Here is a 17,896-nt window from a genome sequence, read left to right on the forward strand (position 1 = left end):
ACTCCGGGCGGAAAGACAGTTATCGCGCTGCACTTAACCCAACTTTTCACCCCTTTCAACAGCAATCTCTCCAACGAAAGCACTAGCCAGGGCGGCCGCGCGCGCCCGTCCGGGCTGCTGTATCTTGAAGCCACTTGCGACGGGGACAGAGTCTGCCACGCGCTGTGTTTTCGCGACTTAGTTCGCGTTGATGCGAGAGGCAGCAGGAAGGTCAATTCGTTCGCTGCAGCAGCCGCACTTCCTCACTCCAGCGTGTCGACAGCGAGCTCCCGTGGTCATCGAGTGAGATGGGTTCATGTTTGCTTGTGCGCGCGTGACACCATGCTGGTTAATTTAGTTAGTACACATATGTTCACAAGTTTATATAGCCAATAAAATTACTATGCTTACTTCATATAGCTGTCCACTAATTTGCTATCGCAAATTATCCTTCGCCTTTCGGGCGGAACTGTGACTTCTTATTTTACTTGGGCGTGTGTGTATGTGTTCTCTCTCTGGCTGTGCTTGTTTTTTTTAATTTCTGTCTCTCATTACCCTTTCTCCAGTGCAGTGCAGCAAACAGGATGTTTGCCTTCTGATTAACCTTTCTTCCTTTCGCTCTCTACTTCTGCCCCTCTCTCTCTCTCTCTCTCTTGTAAACGATATGCATGGATGGATGGATGCTAGGAGCATCCTTTGGAACGCATCTTTTGGAACTAGGAGAATCCTCTGGAACGGGGCGTTGGGTTGCACCACCAAGCTCGTTGTTATATTGCCTAATGTCATACCTGTCATAAAACAAAACGAGAAAAAAAAAGAGGAATTTCCATCACCAAACTTTCTGAACCCCTATTGGAAATTTTGTTCTTGTGCATTGTTTATCGTTTCCCTACTTTTCTTACACCGATCTTCCAATCGCCTCTTACTAATCTCTATAGTTCACATATTTACTTTCCGCCTGCTCTCGCTGAACCTAAGGGCCCCAAGGAGGCCAGAGGTGCCTAAATCGACCGCTGGGCAGCTATCTTCACATTCTAATAGAACATGGTCCATTGTTTCCCTAGCTTTCCCGCAGCAAGCGCATGCTTCTTCTTCTTTATTGTATCTCGCTTTATAAGTGCGCGTTTCAAGGCATCCTGATCCCGCTTCAAAAAGTAAAGAGCTTCCCTTTGAATTATCGTAAATTGTTTCTTTCCTTATTTCATTTTTCCTGTTGAGTAGTTACTGATAGAAGGTTTCTTTTCCACTGCCGCGACCCATGAGACTGCCTCAGCCTCTCTGACTTTGCGCTTGACATTCATGTCAAGTCATGCGAGCGCCTGCTAGTGAGCGTTCGTTTACGTCCTGCAGTTCTTGTCAGTCGCCTGCACGATCTACATCACTTTTGGCGTCATCGTTATTCAAGTCGTCACACTTGCTCCTAAGCAATGCCAATGCAGGTGATCGGCGACCTGCACAAACGAAAAACCAAGGCTTTAGCCATGCAGGAAAGCCAAGTAACCCTGCAAACTAAACAAGCAAAGAAAAAGAAGGTTCCAGTGCACTTTAGGTGCTGTGTCATGTGGGCAATAGTAAGACCAGAGTCCTGGCAGGAACGTCGTCCGTTGTCGAGAGTATGCAGACGGCGATGTCACGTACGTAGCGCCAAGTATGAGACAAACATATGGGAAGAGATTTTGGGGTAGGGCGGCCTTTATATCTGACATGGGACTGGGGTCCAACAATTGCAAATCGCCTGAGCTGCCTTCTGTTACATTGAAAAGTAATCAACATAAAAATCAGCATCTACAGCGGATGTTGACCAGCTGGTGTGACTACGCCCAGAAGGCCCAGGAGCGTCAACTAAGCAAGACAAAATTTTTGAAACCTTCCGCCTCAAACTCATGGATGATGCGTTATGTAAGACACCCCTATAATTTATACGTAAGATGCAGCTGTACACTTTTGTTGAGATACCTCGTATGCTGCATGGAAACCTGTTTAGCATAAGAAAATATAAAATAAAGCGATGTGAACAAGATTGAGAGAAGCGGGCCCGTAAGCTGCTCGACGAAAGCGGCGTTATTGCTGATGCACAATGCACTACACATACTGCGGAAGCATGCAGTTATTTACGAGTATAGTGCTGTGTCCAGCTTGGTACGCATCGCAGCTTCCGTAGTTTTGTGTGGTTTTCTGGGGCGAGGGATTTGTATTATGGACTCGCTTGCCATCATCGCGCTTATTGACTGAAGCCTGAGCGGCACTGTTCTATGTGCTGCTTTGTTCGGGAAGGCCCTTCGTAACGAGAAAAAAAAAAAAAGGGAACAAAAACTAGCTTCGCCTGGAAGTCATCATGCCGCTATGCGCCCCTCGGCGATTTTCTGCTCAAATTACTGCTGCCGCTGTCGGTGCTCGCACGTACTTTGTTCCTTTGTTTCTTCCTGATTGCGCCTTTTGAGCTAAATGAAAGGGAGATAATGCAGAGCCCCGCTGCCAAGAATCGAGGGAACACTAAGAAGGCAATTTATTTTTTTCTAGACCCTCCTGTTCCTTGCGCAGCTATTGTTTTCCGAGATACTTTGTCCCGGCATTATATACCTGCTTTTCTCTCTCGTCATATTCCGGGCATATTTGCTTCTTGTTTGCTAGCCTCTATCGCTCTGTCTTCGCTGTGCTTTAGATTGGAATATTTCTCTTTCCTATACTCTCCGATTTCCTCATCTCAAGATTTCGCCTTTCCGAGCTGGTCAATTCACTTTGTGTTTTTGCTCATAAGCCTTCTTAGTGACCATTGTGGGAGGAAAGCAGCGCAGGCACCGGTGCATTGTCAGCCTCTCATTTCGCTCGGTCGCTGCCAGATTATCAGCGCAGTTGAGACTAAACCATCGAATTTTCGGCGTATTCTCTTTATCACTCTTTATTGAGCAGTACGATGTCGGCCGGCGAGTGTCACGAAGAATATTAACGTTGCCATTATTATTACCCGTAGGACAGCTAGCGGAAAGTTCTATGAAAGGGCTGCGGATTTCAGGACGTGAAAGGGGTGCGACAAGTTGGAGGGTTATGGTGTATTTATGGTGTGCACGTAGCCTCTCCGTCTATATCCACCTTGAACACACGTGTTGTTTACGGCTGTGTGTGATCCAGCGACTGGTGAATACGGATGTAATCTGCTCTGCACAAAAAGGTGGAATCTGTAATGCACTGTTCATTATGGAAGCGGAGAAAATTCAAACTTCGGCGCGAGAACAATCAATGACGGCCTGATGATCGGAAAGGAAGTCCCACCCCAAGATGACGTCATATGAACAGGATGAGAGGACGACGAACTCGACTGTATAAGTGTATCCTTGAATGACGATACGGGCGGTACATGCGGCAACAGGGGTAATGCACTGGGAACTTGCTGTCCGGAGTCACAGCGCAGATAAGGCTTCATTACTCTTCGAAGCTTGTGGCAAAGTTCTTACGTAACTACTAAAGCGGTGGCGCCTGTGTCAACTAATGCCAGCCTGACGACTCCTTCTACAGATACTTCGATTACGTTCGTCGGAAGAGAGCGAGGCCTTGTGTGGTTCGACTGGAACGCAGTTCTCGCCTCTTGAATTGCGGTAGCTAGTTTTCCTGCTCCGATGGGGCCGGACGCCGCCGCATGGGGGAAAGTGAGCGGCGACGAGGGGATGGAGACTGACGATCACGGGCAGAAGGAATGACGTTGCGCATAGACGGCAAGTGCGAATCATTTGGTGGCGAGATGGACGAAGCTGGCGAAACGTAGAGGGGACAGGTTGGTCATGACCTTGAAACCATAAGCGACGGCGACAGTGCCGTGCCACGTGACCAGGGATACCACAGAAGAAGCACACGGGGCGATTGTCGGGTGTACGCCAGGGTCCCGTGCTAGCTGGTGATCTGGTGGTGTATACTGGAGGGATTGGACGTGGCGGTGCAGCAAACGGTGGTGCTTAAAAGTCGATGGAGGTGGCCGTGCTGCAACCTCGGCGTAGCTGAGAGGTACAGGCAATGATGGCGCTGCACGAGGGAACTGTATAGCTTCGGACACTTGTTCCTGGAGCATTTGACGCAACGGAGGAGCCAAGGACGGCGTGGGCCCGGGGACGGCAGTGAATAGGGATAGCTGGCGGGCGACTTCGGAGCGTATGAATTCCTTGATTTCGCCGAGCAGATAGTCGTTGTCAGTCACAGCGGCCAAACTTGCAATGGAAGTATCGGGGATAGAAGAACGTCGAGTGAGCAGACGTTGCCTCCTGAGTTCGTCGTAGCTCTGACAAAGTGTAGCGACTTCGACCACCGTCCGCGGGCTTTTCGAGAGGAGCATTTGGAATGCGTCGTCTATGATTCCCTTCATGACGTGACGGATCTTGTCACACTTAGTCATCGATGGATCGACGCGCTTGCAAAGGTCCACAACATCTTCTATGCACTTGGTGAAGTTTTCACCGGGTTGCTGGGAACGGCTGCTCAAGCGCTCTTCGGCACGGAGCTTCCGCACCGCAGGGCGACCGAACACTTGCGTAATGCGCGCCTTGAAATCTGACCAGGTGCTGAGGTCGGATTCGTCGTTGTGGTACCACACGCTAGTGACAGCCGTGAGATAGAAGTTCGCATAGCTGAGCTTCGCAGCATCGTCCCATTTATTGTGGGCACTCACCCGCTCGTATACCGAGAGCCACTATTCTACGTCGTATTCGCCGGAGCCACTGAAGACGGGAGCATCGCGCTGATGCATTGAGCCAGGACAAATCAATGTTGGCGATGCCGGAGGTGTTGTTTGGCTGGCGTCGTCAGGCATGATGGCCGGCAGTGTCCGATTGCGTAGTTCCAGGGTTGGGGAAGTAGAACCCAGCACAGCTCCGCCAAATATGTAATGCGGTTTATTGACAACTCAGAAACGCGACCGTCTCAGTCGAGCGTCAGACACCGAAAGCGCGAGCCCATCTTTGTCGGCGGGCCGATGATGATAGGGCGGCCATTGGGCGCGCCAGTCTTCTTCGCTACAATTAGAATAACCGTAAGCCAGGCATAAATGGAGGGGGGCGTGTACCGTCGTTAGGCGCACATGTGCTGCCTTATCGCGGCTTTTATTTTCATTAACCTTTAGTAAAGCAAGCTCTATCTGTTACGAATGTTTAAGCCTGAGCAATACTTAGAATGTGGTGGCATATATCAGTTTGTTGGTTGTGTTTGCGCGTCATGTGTATGTATCATTTGCGGAAGACGTTTCAAGATCTCTATCGGCCTTGCCTTTATCTTCACTATTAAGATATAACCACTGTGGCGGAGACACCGTCCACAGCTGATACTTTGCTCTTTAATAATGGCGACAAGTCGTTTAGGAATTTTACTGCAGCAGCAACTGCTTTATTACGGGCGCTAATCGATTGTCCACGGACTGGTGGTATGACATGATGGTCAGGTACTTTTGACCATCGGCCATCGCAAAGAAAAAAAAAAAAAAAACACGGACTCCGGAAGTTCTTCTGCCCTCCGTAGTAAAACAAATTATCTCCATCACATAGAAGTAAAGGGAAGAAGTCATGACCGCGACTCTCTATTCGTGACTTGTGTTCTGTATGCAGGATTGAACAATGGTGTCCAGCCGCCGGCAGTAGACCGGATGCGTAATTTTTCTAATTATGAAGAGATTCACGAAAAATCATGTTTGCGTCCTTGGATTATATCGGATCACTATATGCTATACTTGAGCCGCCTACATCCGTAACGACAGCCGCCAATCACCTTGATTTCCTATAGACTGCAACGCGACACTGGTGTGTTACTGAGTTGTCCGTCCGAGCTGCAACGTTAAAGCAAGCACGACGACGTTCATTTCTAACGCCTGCGCTGTACAAAATTCTTACCAGGGCAAAGTGCATGCACGCGTCACTTATTTGAGGTTAGTGAGAGGGATGTGTACTAGTATGTACTAATTGCAACCTGTGGTTGAAAGTATGTTCCGCATCCGCTGCCGTGGTCGTGGGTGTTTTTGGTTAGCACTTTCACTAGGCTAGGTGTCGTATGTGTACACAAACTGACAACCAACAAAGCGGAATGCAGCGACAGCCGAGCATATCGCACGCAGCTTGCGGAAGTTGGCACGGGTTCGACTCCCATCGCCGTCAAGTTGACTCGCCTTCTACTTTCAATCCCCTTTTCGTTTATTACAAGTTTGAGGCTGATCGCAAATTGAGCCCTCATTCGTAATTGATTCTACATTTGGACAAAAAAGTAAACAATTTCCCTCTTACAATTTCCCAATTGCTCTTACAAGACAAAACAGCGCTAGAACGGACTAGGACGAGCGCTTTTGTCTATATACGTACCCACCTTCCTTCGCCCTGTCTCAGTGTTGTTTTGTCAAGTCTGAACTTTCGCCGACTAGCAAAATATTCCCTTTTCCTTGACTTCATATGGTTGTCACTAAAAATTGAGCCCTTTCCCTGGTTCTTCGCGCACCATCTCGGCTGTACTGGCTATCAAAGCTGCGCACCCGTATAGACGTGATTCCGAAAGCTTACGTTAAAGTCTCAAAAACAGCTTAGGAGGATGTGGAATAAACTCTTATTAAAACCCAGGAATTTCGCGTGGTGTCCTCAGTTCAGGATCCCGGTGGATCTTGCCGTCGTCGTCGCCCGGTCTACCAGCCGGCGCTCAGGGCGAGAAGTCGAGAGGTGGTCCGCTCTCTCTCCCCGCTGCTCGTAAGCGGGATTAGGGAGTACGTCTAGGGTTGGATTACGCTGACAGGCCCGTACCGTGTGGTAGAGCGTGGGGGGCTCCCCACAGTGAGGGCACGAGAAAACGTAGAGGGCTGGGACTATTATAGTACTATATAAAAGGAGTTGGTGTTCTTTCTGTCCGTTTCTTCTTCCTTCTAATTTTTGTACCACAAACATCAACAACTACGTGCACCAACTAATACAACATCGTGATTTGTTATACTTTGCCAAAAAACAAATTGCGTTTCTGTATTTTATTTCTAGTGAATAGTTATCTTGCTATAACTTTTTTCTCGCTGTACATAAAGTTGACTGAGCTGTCGAGTTCGACAGCGCGGCACCTTCGAAACAATTGGTGACATGTAACTAGCTATTGTTCGTTTATAAGACGCATATAAACAAACAGGGTGTGTTTTTTGCCTTCGTTACAAAAGTACGACAAAGTATACAGCCACTGCTGAACAAAAAAAAAAATAATAATAAAAAAAGAAGCTGGAAAGCTCCTGCCCCTGATAGCGCCAGCCTGATCCGCGACGGGCGGACATCGCGAGTGAAGTCTGCTCACTTCACGTGCGGATCACGTGCGAAGAGGCTGATTTTTACAACGCCCCTTGCCGGCAAGGCATTCTGCGCGCTTGGCATTGTGTGTCAGCTGAAGGACACCACGTCCTTGAACGTAAAAAATGTGATACGATAAGCGGACATATGTTATGCGTATGTAAAGGCTCTGTTAGGAGTGGCCGACAGGACTTCGTTCTGCTTGTTGATGGAGGTCATCGTTGTTGCAGGTTTTGAACCAAAAGTTACCGCCACTGACCTCCACTAAGTTTGGAGATCAGTGGGTACCGCAGTCGGCTTCAATATCGGTTTCCCAAAGCGTGTGCGCACATATCCAAGAGCAGCTGACGTTCTTCTTATTCCTGTTTGTTTCTTTAAAGAAACCCAGAAGAATCTGAAGAAATGCGAGAGGCTTGATTTGGCCGTTTCTGTATAATACGATGGTTCTCTAGCTGAAACAAATAAAAATCATCGCCCAAGCACTCCGAACAGATGGTTACCCGGCGAAGCTGAAATGTGCGGCCCCGGTATTTATTGAATTAAATTGAATCTTTATTTTCCATGTATCATACATGAAGCATGGCAGGAGTAAAAGCTGCATAATAGCAGCTTGACTAGCTCCCACTACCTCCAAAAGGGCTGCAAAGCAGTGACATCTAATAGTAAACAAAACATAATATACCAAACAGGAGATATGCAAACTTTTACAATAATTCAGAATTATTACAAAAATTAAGTTTAACAGGATAAATAGTTATTGATAAAGCATCGCAAAATAGAAGAGAAAGGGGAAATATATACGCATGTCGGAAAAGACATAACTAGATTACAGTGATACAATTGGATACATCACACATATAATGAATAGCTGATATAAATTAGCATTAAAATTATAGAAACAATGCAGTAGCGTCCATTGAAGTCATATTTTCTATGTTCATATTAATACCACTAAGATAATTTAACATCTTTGGAATAACATTGCGTAGCATCTGGTCACCATAGTTAGTACGTGAACGAGGCACTAACCAACGATCATGCTGGCGTGTATCATATTGACTCTCAGTGGGTTCTAAGTTGGCTAGATCAGAAATTATTGTTCTTTGTCTGAGTTCTTTCTTTATCGCCTTACAAATGTTGTAATTGTAAAGACTCTGCATACCTATTAGCTCATATTTTTCTTGTATATAACTTACAGAAGATTAGACTCTTTTATAGCAACAATTTCAAAAAATCTATTTTGAAGTCTTGTAAGCTTATGGATGTTTGTTTGCGTTGTGTCACCCCATACGAGAAAACAGTAGTGAGCATAGGATAGAAACAACGAACGGTAAATGATAACTATTGTTTTCAATGGAAGTAGATAATGGTTGCGATAAATGATACCAAGTATACGCGAAGTTTTTGTTACTACCTGCTGTACATGTGTGTCCCATGACATGTTATTCGAAAATATGACACCTAAAGTTTTAACGTGATCGACAATTTGGATAGCATCGTCATTAAGATACAGAGAAGAAGTTATATGCACCTGCTTGCCCTTTGCTCGAAAAATAACCGCCTTAGTTTTTTCTGCATTAATTACTAGACCATTGGAGCAAGCCCAGTCATATAACCTCTGTAATATATGATTGCCTCTTTGGATTAACTGGTTAATATCTTCGTGTGCAAAAAATACACTCGTGTCATCAGCATAAACGATATATTTTGCTGAACAATCTATGTTTACAATATGATTTATGTATAAATTGAAAAGAAAAGGCCCTAAGATACTGCCCTGAGGAACACCGAAAGAATTTGATTTAATCGTCAAAGCAAAATTATTTATACATACATATTCTTTCCTTTCACTTAAATACGAGCCAAAAATATCTAAGGCGACACCGCGTACACCGTATAAATCTAATTTTTGCAAAAGCAAATTTCTATTCAGAGAATCGAAAGCCTTGCTGAAATCCACGAAAACACCAATCACTAATTGTTTACTTTCTATGCTATTTAGAATAAACTCTTTCTGGTCAAGTAGCGCAAGTTCAGGAGATCGATTTTTTAAAAACCGTATTGTGTGTCACATAATAGGTTATGTTTGTTAATGAATTCCGCTAACTGTGAAAAGCATTTTTTCTATTATTTTAGAAAATACTGGCAAAATTGATATGACCCTGTAGTTTGCTAAATTATTTTTATCTCGCTTTTTGTGCAAAATGCACACTTTAGCAGTCTGCAATGTTGAGGGAAAAGTTCCTGTTGACAGACAAAGGTTAATAAGATCAGAAAGTTCTTGTGCGATTATGTCGGCAACGTATTTAATTGGTTTAATTTGAAAATCCAAATAATCACAGCAGTTACTGTTTTTAAGCTGCATGATTGTCTCATAGACCTCGTTTTCGGAGGTAGGCCTGAAAAACATAGTACTTGGGCACTTGTCCTTAATGTATGACGTAGCATTATGAGGTGTTCCAGCAAAAGTTAAGTTCACTAGATAATCATTAAACGTATTAGATAACTGGCTGCCACTAATAACATTGCCGTTGATTGTTAGCTCTGCAATTGCGCTTTTTGAACTGGGTGTTCCTAACACTTTATTAATATTTTCCAAAAGCAAGTGGAATTACCAGATGAGTGCATAAAAAGATTATCAAAGTAGTTTTGTCTAGCCTTTTGAATGTCTTTATTTAGGCGATTACGAAATTTTTTAAAGGTACTAAATAGTTGTGGGTCGTGACAAGCTAGAAATGTATTGTACATTAAATTTTTTGCGTTTATTTTGTGTAACAGGTCTTGCGTGATCCACGGTTTCCTAATTTTTTTAAATGGGCGGTGGGTAATTCGAGGAAAATTATGATAATATATTTGTTTGAACTTTTCAATAAATGTGTTGACTGCAATGTTCACGTTATCTTCGGTTAGAACGTCGTTCCACGATATGTGAATTAGTTCTTGACGGAAATTCTCAAGTTTAGGCGCTGTTATAGAAAGCGATGATATAGAGGGTAGTCTCTTTTTAACTTGTTGCTTAGTAACTAGAAATACAGGTCGGTTAGACATCGATTAGTGTAGATGTATTGGTAGTAACTCTTGTTGGTATATTAATAGTGTTAAGTAGTTCAAAACTATCAAACAGACACGTCATCTCATATTTACAAGTTTCGTTAGATAAGATGTCAATATTAATATCGCCGCCACATACAATGAAATATCTATTCGTCACAGCATGGTTAAACAAGTTTTCAAATTGAGCCATAAATTTCGAAATATTTCCTGAGGGAGGGCGATACACGGCTGATATGACGTAATTGTTTAGTACAGCTGTCAGCATCTCACAATCAGGTTCTGAACAACAAAATTCAGTGAAAAGTTTCTTTTACCAGCAAGCAAACATCACCACCTCGACTATAGGAACGATTTTCACAGTAAAGATCGTCAGCAGGCCGAGAAAATGGATTGTCATCATTCGTGTACCAAGTTTCGGTTAACATGATTACGTCAAACTGAAAATCAAGTTGTGAAAATAAGAAATCTAGATACTCATATTTCTTGCGGATTGATAATTTAAATGAAAGAATTTTATGCCAGGCATAAATTTGTCTCCAATATCTCTATGCAATTCATTTGGCAAAACGAACATAGTTCAAGAAAGAAATATGGATATAAACGTGACAGGAACCTCAAACTGTGCTCGGGAAATCTTCCTTACTCTTCACCAGAATGACAGGAAAACCATCCCTGCGTCTCATCAGAACCTTATCGTTCGTACACCATACAAAACGGACGTCATTCTCTGTAGCCCATTGCTTTTCCTCCCAGAACAGAGTTCGAGTTTGCTTGGTCAAGTTCTCCTTAATCATCACTTCAGATTTGGCATCCCTTAGCTTCTTACGGCCATGTAGCCAGGTGTCCCGAACCGACTGTCGCGAGAAGCGTATAATGATACCTGGTCCGACCTAGAAGGTAGACGGTGTATTGCCGTGACATCACTTCCTGTTAGAGCTGGCATCTGAATTGATGCAACAACTATATTGACCTTTTCCAATAAGTTCTCATGATCAGTCTTACGGATTCCATGAAACTCTAGATTGATCTTCCTATTATGTCGTTCAAGTTCATTGAAATCTTTCTTTATATCTTGAATTTCTTTAGTGCTCAAACTTGTTTCTGCTGAATCAGCTTTCCACCTTACATCTGACAATTTGTTGTCCTGCTCTTTAATGGCAGCGAGTACGCCATCGTATTTGTCAGACATTTGCACGCTGGCCTCGATAGCAACAACAGTGTCTTTCAGAGTTTTCACTGTCTCCGTTAACTCTGCAATGGCCACAACATTGGAGTAATCGACAACTTTTTTTGCTCTTACTCCCCTGCACATGGGACATCGCCACGGCTTTTTTGCTGCATCAGTTTTCCTTTAAATGTTCTCTCGCTTATGCCAGAGCAGGGTCCTATGTGATAAGAACTAAGACATTCACTGCATACCATACAGTCATCATCAGAACCAACACTCAAGCCACAATCAAAGCAAGATACATCGGCAATGGTACTCATAGCTACAACTACGAGGGCAACAGTGCAGGGCACAGCTAATTGTAAAATGTCTTGAAAATTATAGGAAAGTGATTCACAAACCTGTAAAATGTAGAAATGAAGTTTAGGACGAGACCTTTCTGTGCCTCTGCTGCTGCCCAAGTGCAGACAGCGTCAGTGAATCCTCCTTTTATAAGCTGCTGAAGGCTGGGGAAGGGCGTTGTAGTCACGTGATGAGTCTTCTGCACGTAATTTCTCAAAGTAGACGCAAGACCTTTTGTGAAATGTGGAAATATTTATTTTGATCTATATAAAAGCTCGTTCCGCGCTTTGTGCGTTCATCCAACGTTGTGACCCAGGTAGGCAGTAGTTCTCGTATGAAGCTCCACCGGACGGCACCAGCTGAAAAAAAAAAGTAAATTACAAGCTTGTTACATTTACAAGCACGTAACAGCATGTTACAAGCATGTGTCATTTTGGCATTTACACATAGGAATACTGCATGTAGAGGTGAAACGTGCGAAAGCGTTGAATGGGCGGCATTACAAACAAAAGCAATTCGCTTTTACATACATGGCGTAGAAAATACCCGACTCATCCCAAACAATACCATAAAATATGCATCCGATTTCCAAGCGTTCCCCCATTTCTGGGCTTTATTTCCTCCACTTTGGCAGCACAAATACACGGGCGATTTCGCGTTTCCAAAACTTGGCCTCGGGCGACGCGACGGTACGCTACATACACAGAGACGGACGCAACAAGCACTCATGACAAATGCGTGGGTGCAAAGCCTGTTTTCAGTGCTTTAGAAGACGGAATTTTCGAATTCCAAGTTTCTGATATGTTCCTCGGCGTTATCTTTAGCGCGTTCTGCCGGCGCCAGCAGCACACTCCCATGTTATCACTCTTGGCAATCGCCCATCGCGTTTTCAACAGGCGTGAGTACCGAAAGAAGGTATATGTTGTTGCGGGGCCACAAAAAACGTCACAAACTTGACCTTCTTAAGATTTATTACACGCCAAACTAACTTTATCACCACGGCCGAGCTGCTTATCGCGAACTGCGTTACAGCGCGCTCTGCGGCCAGCGTGCCTCAAAAGTACCCCCCAGGAAGTAACGAAATTACTTTTTGGTAATGTCTGGCGTCAGAGAAAGCGGCACAAAATTCTGCTAGCAAGATGCACTAGACTACTTACCACGGCGGAGTTAGTTCTCGCTAACTGCGACACGGCGCCCTGTACGGCCAGTGTGCCTCAAAAACCGAATTAAGTCACAATAATCCCCTAGGAAGCGTCAGAAACATGTCCTAGCACGATTCATTAACTCAAATTGACTGCGCCGGGATGGCCGAGCTGTTTTTCGCTAACTGTGTCTAAAGTCTCGGTCCCGTGCCGTAAGCCTAATTGCGTCGTAGACATCCTCGTCGTAGAAACAAGATTTCTCACCTTGCCGTAGTCCAATAGTGCAGTGGTGTCTTGTCCCAGTTCAGAAGGAACGCAAGAATACGCCGAGAGCCCAATAAACCAGGTTGCATTAAAAAAAAAAAAAAAAAAAAAAAAAAAAAAAAAAAAAAAAAAAAAAAAGAGACAGACGGGTCGCCGCGCACGAGCGCTCAAACACGCGCGCAGCCGTCCTCGCTGGCTTCGGGGGAGTGCCTGGCGGATAACGCATGCACCTGGCGCGTCATTGGCATGTCGCTAGGTAAGGCAAGAAAAATGAGTCGCAAAGTTTAAGTTCATTTATACGCAAAACGTTTTAGTTTTCGCGGCAAACAGTTTAAAAAATAAATCAATATATGCTAACTTAATTTCACTATCTTTTTTTCGATGCTCGCGGCAGCTAACGTTCGGCATAAATACTATAGCGTGACGCATGGTGACGTGTTTCCTGTTGCCAGTTTTTGCCGAGTGTCCCCTCTTGTTGAATTTCTTTCTCTATGGTAGACGCTTCTAGAACATTCCCAAACCAGTGGCTTACGGAAAGCGTGATTCTTTCTTTTTTTTTTTTTTTGCAACGATAATTTTACTTCGGTTCTTCATATATTTTCTTGCACCATCGCGATTGCGCCGAGTTGCTCTGGCGATAACGTGTATACGGCGCACGAAGGAAGGACGGCTGGTCGCAGTAGCGCATGCGCAAACTGCAGATAATCGTAATTGAAATATACATATAAGAAGCGGCCGCTGGGAGGCCCGCCCATCATGCTGAATTTGACGTGTCAGCTGAACCAGCGATTGACGACTTAAAACGCCATATCTAGCACTTCACCGACTCCTTTCACCGCCGGGTTCTATAGCTGTGAGGCGTGCTCGAAGTTTTACGCCGCGGCTACTCCAGTTATGATCTCAACTTCTGCAAGCGCGGTTACCAGGTTAGCACGACCCATTGGTTCTCCTGGAATGCATATGCTACGCCCGGCGGCCATTTTATCCCTTGCTCAAGCATGAGCTGTCACGCTTGACGCAAACGCTTCCGTTGCTGTCTTAAGTCGCGCCTGCAATCAAGTTTTCTTTTGTTTGTGTGCGCCTGGATAATGAACTGAGTGCGCCAATCAACCTGAGGACAACGAAGCAACTGTGGTCGCCACGTGCCTCCCAGCTAACCTACAAGGTGGGCCCCTACATACGTATATAGCTTAGGGTGACGCGGCTATATTCATTTCTTGCTGTTATCTACACGATGGTCATTTACTAGTTTAGATGTCGCTGCGACATTTCCCTCGACATTTCTGCCCACGGAACGCGCGTCACCTTATATTTTGGTTCGTGACACGAATATAACGTTCGCTTTTTTTTACTTTAATTTCGCCATGCTCACCGTCAAGCTATTAACTACCAGTGTATTTTGCGCAGTCGTCTACTGATAAAGAGCGCTGTTGTTGCCGCATCAATGAGGTAACGGCGTAATTATCGCAACTCTGAGCAAGACGATAAACGCGGTTATGCAGGCCTTCAATGTCGCACGGTGGATCACCGCGCAATCCGTGAAAGGCCTTGTGTTCGATTGTGACGCGGGCATTTCTGAGCCGCTGTATGTCCGATAACCTTAGTGGGTGTCACAATGGACGACGCCGTTCTCGCCGACAGTGCCAGAGCCCATCCTTTTACTTTATTCTGCGGCGGCAGTTCATCCTCTCCGAGACCCCCCCCCCCCCCCCCCCCTCCTGCTGTATTTACGTGAAAATACTGTACGTTTCACGTCTCGCTTGCCGCTGACATATATTTTTTTTCGTCTTCCTAACCGTAGGTGAATCACGTGCAACCAAGTGACCGTGTCACTACTCCGGGGGACAACGCAGCAACCGTCGTCGCTACGTTCGATCTTCGGCAGTTATATTCACCAGGTGCGATTCTAGCTTGCGAGGGTGGTGCGGCTATTAAATCAACTAATTGGCAATGTTAACTGTTTTATACTGATTGGCAAGAGAAGGCCGCTGCCACATTGGGTCGTCGTCGTGACGGAAGCGGAGAGGACTGGGTGGGGCGATTGTAGCTTTAGGCTTAGCTAACACTAGGAAGGGTAGCTCGCACTGCGCAGGCTCCAGCTGGCAGGGGTCCTCTCTCGTTTGCGACACAGACGTCGGCCCATTCCGAGTGCTATTGCTTCCCAGTCATAAATTCGCGTGTCGGCGCGCGCGAAATGTGGAAGTTAATTGCACCCGGAATTAATTAGTGTCAGGTTTCTTCCAGCAAAACAGAAGAAGAACGGACGTTGCCTACGGCCTGCAGCGCGGCGCGCTGCGGCGAAGACGGTGGTGGGTGGCTACATTTTTTGTCTTCCGTATGTTCTGTCCATATTGCTGTGTCACGCCGTGCTTTCGTCGCTCGACAAGCCAACTATCATGGACTAGTCCCATCGTCCACTCCAGCGCGATGACGCTTGTCTTGGTGAGTACATGCTTTCTGGTTACTTTCGTCATTTAACAAGTGCCCCCCCCCCCCCTTTTCTTTTTTTCCAGATCTGCAACCTGTGCCTTGGCCCCTGGCACCCGGTTCCTGCACCCGGCCGTGTCTCGCACAGATGACGTTAAGCGCCTGTCTATCGTCCAGCAGCTGATCGCGTCTTCAGTTCTGTTCCTGCCTCACTGCTATTGTTTCCTGGTGAATGAAGATGCCTGCAATCCCCACCCTGCAGAACGTCCACTGCACGTAAGCATATCGAGTTCTTCCAGCCCATGCTGTGACGGTGTGCTGACAGGTTATTCATAAGATGCCCGTTTGTCATTTCAGGCCGTGTCTCACACCGATGACGTTCAGCACCTGTCTATCGTCCAGCAGCTGAACGTGTCTTCACTTCTGTTCCTGCCTCACTGCTATTGGGTCCTGGTGAATGAAGATGCCTGCAATCCCCGCCCTGCAGAACGTCCATTGCACTTAAGTATATCGAGTTCTCCCAGCCCATACTGTGAGGGTGTGCTGACAGGTTATTATTGAGATGCCTCTTTGTCGTTTCAGCCTGCAACCCTACATCTGCTGCCCATCAAGGTCTGTCCCACCAGCGTAGTAGGCAATGACACCAAGTGCAGACCGCAGGGACGCAGGCGTTGCTCTCCCCACTCATCAAATTGCTGCTCCCGAAGACGTCGTACTGCAGGAAACGTTCTTCGCTGCCTCGACGAGACCACACAACTATGAAGTCCCAAGAAACAGCGCGACGTCGCGTGACATGAATGATCATCTAACATCCCAGTTGGAGTGGTTCGTTCCACCCTATAGCAGTGCGACGGCCACTCGGTGAAGTCACACGTTATTCAATGGCTGTGACCGTATGATGTGGGTACAGAAAATCCCAGGTAACATGCTGTTCTAGCTCATTGTAGTGGTACACTGCTCAAACTCTAGCATTGGTTTGATCTGGGGATTCTTGCTTCTTACGTTCATTGACATTGTATGCTTTTGTAATGGTACACTGACCCTGGTTTCGCATTGCGGAATTGTGTGTGTGTGTGTGCGCGCGCGTTCATATGAGTGTTTGTTTGTGTGTGCGCGCGCGCGCGTTCGTATGAGTGTGTGTGTGTGTGTGTGCGTGCGCGCGTTCGTATGAGTGTGTGCGCGCGCGCGTTCGTATGAGTGTTTGTGTGTGTGTGTGTGCGCGCTCGTTCGTATGAGTGTTTGTGTGTGTGTGTGTGTGTGCGCGCGCTCGCGCGTTTGTGTGTGTGTGTGTGCACGCTGCTGCACTCATTTCCATCTGGTAGTTAACATAATTCTGCTTGGGGTGCATTTCCAATTCATCCACGAATTGTTTGACTGGCTTCTTGCAATGGGTGACATCCTTCAGGAAGCTCGTCGATTTCTCAGCAGTGATGGTTGCGAATTGTTTCGGAAACGCTTGCAACATTTGCACTGTAGATCGCGCCCACTCGTATATTCAGTTGTGGCACTTAGTTTCTTGTGAAATTCTTTGGCATTCCAAGGGATTTTGGTTGGTATCTTTTTCTTATTCACATATTCTTGGTGTTTCAAGTGACTCCTCATGGACAATGCAAATCAGCATCAATGTACCATTACAAAAAACACAGGGTGTGAAATAAAGGCATTAAATCTTATTATTATGAGCTCATCCTTTGAAATCTGGTGCTGGCATGGCACCAAGCTCTTATATTTTTTACTTGTCTGCTGTTAATAATGATGCTGATAATAGAGTAGTGTACCACTCTCAAGGCATGACAGGTTCTGGGTCGCTCTTCAGACAACACTACCACACATGCCTGCTGTGTTCAACAGACTGTTTTGCCACAGTTCCTTTTGTCCTACATGAGTGTTCAGTGCCCTGTGTAAATTTACCTGCCTGTGTTTATTTACTAGACATTTCTATGACATGTGTTTGCTCACTGATATTCCCTGGAACTGAATAAAATAGCAAGGTTGTTTTTTCAAAAAGATTGTCCAAACTACCTCCTACACAATAAATTGTTTGCCCAGTTGCTTGAAGTGTACAGTTCTGAAAATTAAAATTGAGCCTGTGAAGGTCTTTGTAGTGTTACCAGTGTGTTACCATATACAGTAGAAAAGACAGCTACAAGGGCTGTCATGAACTATTTGCAGAGCACCGGACTAGACTCGAGACTTTAAATGGACACGTAAGGAGAAAAAATCATTTTAGACCGATAAAGTGC

At 45.6% G+C, this 17,896-nt stretch overlaps 1 long non-coding RNA gene across 1 annotated transcript; it reads left to right on the forward strand.

Annotated features, from left to right (window-relative positions):
• The first annotated feature begins 14,218 nt into the window (after nucleotides 1–14,218).
• On the forward strand, nucleotides 14,219–16,654 carry LOC125943354 (uncharacterized). The gene is made up of 3 exons (XR_007465766.1): nucleotides 14,219–14,391; nucleotides 15,028–15,929; nucleotides 16,236–16,654. It is a non-coding gene; the product is annotated as an uncharacterized LOC125943354 (long non-coding RNA).
• The last annotated feature ends 1,242 nt before the right edge of the window (nucleotides 16,655–17,896 follow it).

The sequence above is a fragment of the Dermacentor silvarum genome, chromosome 2, assembly GCF_013339745.2.
Source record: "Dermacentor silvarum isolate Dsil-2018 chromosome 2, BIME_Dsil_1.4, whole genome shotgun sequence".
Lineage (NCBI taxonomy): Eukaryota > Metazoa > Arthropoda > Arachnida > Ixodida > Ixodidae > Dermacentor > Dermacentor silvarum.